The sequence below is a fragment of the Pseudophryne corroboree genome, chromosome 7, assembly GCF_028390025.1.
Source record: "Pseudophryne corroboree isolate aPseCor3 chromosome 7, aPseCor3.hap2, whole genome shotgun sequence".
Lineage (NCBI taxonomy): Eukaryota > Metazoa > Chordata > Amphibia > Anura > Myobatrachidae > Pseudophryne > Pseudophryne corroboree.
Window position 1 is genome coordinate 110,822,402 of NC_086450.1, and position 5,084 is coordinate 110,827,485.

Sequence of the window (5,084 nt, forward strand, 5' to 3'; positions counted from 1 at the left end):
ACACACGTGAAAAAACACGCACTCGTGTGCGACTCAATAGTGTAATTTCATTATATATATGTTGGTCGTAAAAGACCATGGTGTAATACCTAAAAAACATAGCCTGATAAGGGCTACTGAATTAATAATATAAATATTTAAATATGTGCATATAGATCACACCTGCTACAGTGGTATTGACACATAACCATAACTACCCACCCTTCAAACATTTAAAAACATAACAAGTACAGGGGTCCATCACCCCCTCTTACCCTATGTGACCACAGGTACGTATTCATTACACCCCACAATACAATTATTATGACAGCACATATAAACTCCACACAGAAGCAGAAAATTTCATATAATCTCTGAGCAACCTGTTGCTCGCCACTTTGCTGAATCTAAACATAACATGGCCACTCTTAGGTACCGAATAATTGACCATGTACCGGAGTCAATCAGGGGAGGAAATAGAGCCCTGAAATTACTCCAACTAGAATCCAGATGGATTTTTAGGTTGGATACCATCCGACCTAAAGGGTTAAATGAATCATTAGGCCTTAACAATTTTTTATAGGTAAAGAACATCCTGGAAAGGGAGGGACAAGATGGCAGTAGAGTTTCTAAAACTGTTGGATTATAGGGAGAAAAATGCTCAGAGATTATATGAAATTTTCTGCTTCTGTGTGGAGTTTATATGTGCTGTCATAATAATTGTATTGTGGGGTGTAATGAATACGTACCTGTGGTCACATAGGGTAAGAGGGGGTGATGGACCCCTGTACTTGTTATGTTTTTAAATGTTTGAAGGGTGGGTAGTTATGGTTATGTGTCAATACCACTGTAGCAGGTGTGATCTATATGCACATATTTAAATATTTATATTATTAATTCAGTAGCCCTTATCAGGCTATGTTTTTTAGGTATTACACCATGGTCTTTTACGACCAACATATATATAATGAAATTACACTATTGAGTCGCACACGAGTGCGTGTTTTTTCACGTGTGTTATTGTCTGCACTGCGTGCACACAGAGGTTGATGTTTTTTTATATCAGCAGATTCTAGTTTTTACAGGAACATTAGTGACACGATATGGTGTCATTTTATACCAGCACGATCGATCACACTTTCTTACTTAAACAGTGGTATTGCTGTTTTTAATTATGACGTCATTGTGTTTACAGGGTTGCCGTGGTTACGCGGCCCGGGACCCGGACGTCACCATATGACGCCACTTCCGGCGGAAGTGGTCATTCTCAGTGGGCGGACGAACGGGCCCGGAATGGCGCGGCCGGCGGGAGCCAGACATGGGGAGGACGCCAGGGGTGAGTCTCTATAAATTGTTGTTTATTGCACTGTGTGTTTATCCTGACGAAGGGGTGACAGGCCCCGAAACGTTGATGCTGTGATGCAGTTTTCTCACTAAAAATCACTTGTTCCAGTCCCTGAGTGCCGCCTCATTATTTGGATATATATATATATATATATATATATACATCATACATCAGTACGGAGAAAAAGCCGCGAGCCCTTTGTACACAGATTCAGACTCGGTAGCACACAGATATACAAATGCCCTCATACACCTAGCATCTATACATACATATGTCACTCCCAGATGTTTTATTAATATAATTAAGATTTGTATTTTGAACAAGAAAGACGCATGGTGTAGCCAATTTGCTATGCACGTGGGTGCGACAAGAGGGGCTATTTGGTGTGACTGAAGCTACAGTGTAAAAGGACACATCTGTAGGAAGAATCAGTTAGATAAGTAACTCGCCTGTGGCAGCCAGTGAGCAGTACTGGAGAGCTGGATGTGACTTCAGTTGGGCATACACACTACGACCCGCACAATATCAGCGGATTGGCTAGATAATTGCAGCATATATGCGGGTGACCGATTTGGTAATATCGAAATATCGATCGGTTGGACAAACCGGATCATCCAGCATGTCCCTCCAATTCGATACTTGGAAATGTCATGTTGGCCGTATCGGGCAGTGTATGGCCTACTGCGGCTGACCGACGGACATTTACCTCTTCCTGCACATGGAAAGGAACGGATAAATGTTTCCTCCCCAGGGGTGTAGTGCCAATATCGGGTGCCATACAGAGATCTCACAGTGTGTGTACTGAATATCTGCAGAGTCAGATAAAATGCAGGTCTGACAGTCATTTTATGTGCCAGTGTATGCCCGGCATTAGCAATCAACTGTAAAATTTGGAAGTGAGAAACCATCACTCAGCAACCAAACCCTGGCTGAATGTGACGTACTTGGGTTACTAGGACACCATATAAACAATAATACAAATAGGAAGGTAAATATGTGGCTGACACAGGGTACTGCAACACCAAGGGCCTAATTCACACTTGATCGCAGATGTGCGATAAAACGCACATCTACGATCAATTTCTTTGACATGTCAGGGGACACCCAGCACAGGGCAAGTTCACCCCGCATGCTGGATCCACCACCCCCACAGGCATGCGAGAGCATCACACAGCGGCGATGTTTTTGTATGTTTATAGTAGCCCTCTGCCTTCTCAGCCTAGCTGAGAAGGCAGACGTCTACCCACCATGTTAAGGGTTGCAGTGGCTGCCTGTGATGTCACGCAGTTGCCGCTGCCCGCCCCGCAAACAGTCTGCATTCCCCTGACCACGCCCCTACAAAGGAGCATCGACGACCACAATGCATGGAATTGACGCCCCGTTCCAGCGCCCTCCAGATCTTAAACTGTGTTAGAAGATAATGCAGTTTAGGACCTTGCACATGCATGTACCGGCATACATGCATGCGCAGATGTGCAGAAATTGCTTCATAGCAATTTGTGCACATCAGCGTCATGGTCTGAAACGTCCCCAAATATAGGCAGCCACAAAAAAGACAAACAAACAATAAAGTCATATTAGATAGAGATAACATTGTGGAATCTGATACAAACACGATAAAGTAAAAAATAAAGTAACATTAACAATCTCAGTCATGACTGATTCCAGATTCTTGCTTGCTTGTTAGACTTGACATTACCAATCTGTATACAAATATCAGTCATGAGGATGGCATGGAATCAATTAATGACTTGGTCACCAACAGTCCACACCAAGGGACCAGCAGTTGCCTTTGTTACTTTTGAATTTTGCATAAAATGTATCTTTTGTTAAAAAAAAATTAATTACAGCTGAGAGGGACAGCGATGGGGTCTAATATGGCCCCACTGTTTGCAAATTTATCCATGCACATATATGAAAATCAGGACATAATGGTTCATCCAACTTGTTAACAATTTTTTTATTGAATTATATTAATGATTTCCTTTTCAAGTTGACTGGCAGGGCCAACCGTCTGATTTGATTGATTGCCTTAATCCTTTGGACACTATAATTCGATTCACACTTTCATACAGTGAAACTACAAACAACTATCTTGATGTATATATTACTATGGGGGAGATGTATAAAACCTTTAAGAGATATAAAATGGAGAAGTTGCCCATAGCAATCAATAAGCTGTCTAACTTTATCTCTCTCCAAGGTGTGATATACCTCCCCTGAAGTGTAGAAATGATCTATGTACCTCAGTTTATAGTAAAGAAACATATAAAAACAGCTTTCCTCCCCAACCACTTAAATGCAATCTCCCTCTCATAACTTTTACACATAACATCAGATGTCACAGAATTACCCCTAGCCCTTCAAACTACTGCATGGGTCATAAATTAATTTAACAGGTCTATCCAGATAATTAGATCAAAGAAGTAATCATTAAATGCCGCAACTGAATAGGGAGGAAACTTTATTTCCACTGCACATGATGATGTAGTGGACTATCTGCTTTCACTAGCACCTATTCCATAGCATCCAAACATATTCGTAGTATGATTCTACAATACTGAAAGTGATAACATTCCCCCTCTGAATCCGCACCCCCACCCCCTGCTGTACAGCTGCAGCCCCACCCCGCACCTTGTTCTATGTGTTCAGCACCCCCCTCCCCTTGTTCTGTGTGTCCAGATGCAGCATCCTCCCACCACCACCTTGTTCTATGTGTCGTGGCCATGACCTCCGACCTATTCAATGCCCCTTGTTTTTTCCGACAAGTCGGGTATTCCCGACTTGTCGGAAAACATGTGGATTGTCGGAATCCACGTGTTCTGTCGGAAGCGCGGCCAAACCTGACAGATTTTAGCCCCATTTCTAACAATGTCAATCTGACTTTAAAAAAAGTCGGATTGGCATTTTCGGGAACGGACCAAACCTGTCAGGTTTGGCCGGCCATTGAATACTCACATGTCGGATCCTTTCCGTCGGAAAAGATCCGTCATGAATTGAATACCCCCCTTAGTCTACGCTGGGTTGTCTGTCGGGTAAATCTGTATCTTCCTTTATATTTTCAGCTGCTGGTTTCTGGACTTTGTTTTAATCCTGCATCCATTAGTGCATTCTGCTGCTGCCTGCATATTTTGCCTCTATCCCATTGTCTGCACATTTTTTTTTTGTATCAGGGTACTCGCCAGCCTACACGGGCCTTGCACAGGGTCAGTGCAACCCGCTCAGCAGAGTCTGCAAAGCAGAGAGGCACTGGACAGGGCTGGAGAGGCATTCTCCCTGCTATGCTACCCTGTGTTTGCAGTGATGTGCAGTGCTGCCGCTGCGCCTGGCACACTGTATGACGGACTGCGGCGCCGGCAGCAGAGGGCAGGAAGGGGGGTCAGATCGGATGCTTATTCTATGATTCTGAGAGAGCCACCGCAGGGGTAGTCCCTGAAACTCACTCATTCACTGCGGTGCCGAGTCTCTCCCCTGATCTCAGCAAAAGAGTCAGAAGAGCGTGTACCAAGCTTTGATTGGAGGAGCTGGGCACATGCTGATTAGAAGAGCCTCTGATTAGAGGAGATTGTCACATGCTCCTCTGACCGCTGGAACACTGAGGATCTCACAGCTTTTTCCCCATCTGTAAGTGTTCAGCCTGCTTCCTTTGTCTCCACAGTTCCTGCTCCTGTCTCCATAGCTCCCGACACCTTTTCTATGCATCATCTATCTCTCTGTGACTTCTACATGCTTCATTCTGCTTCTCTATATTCTGTTCCTA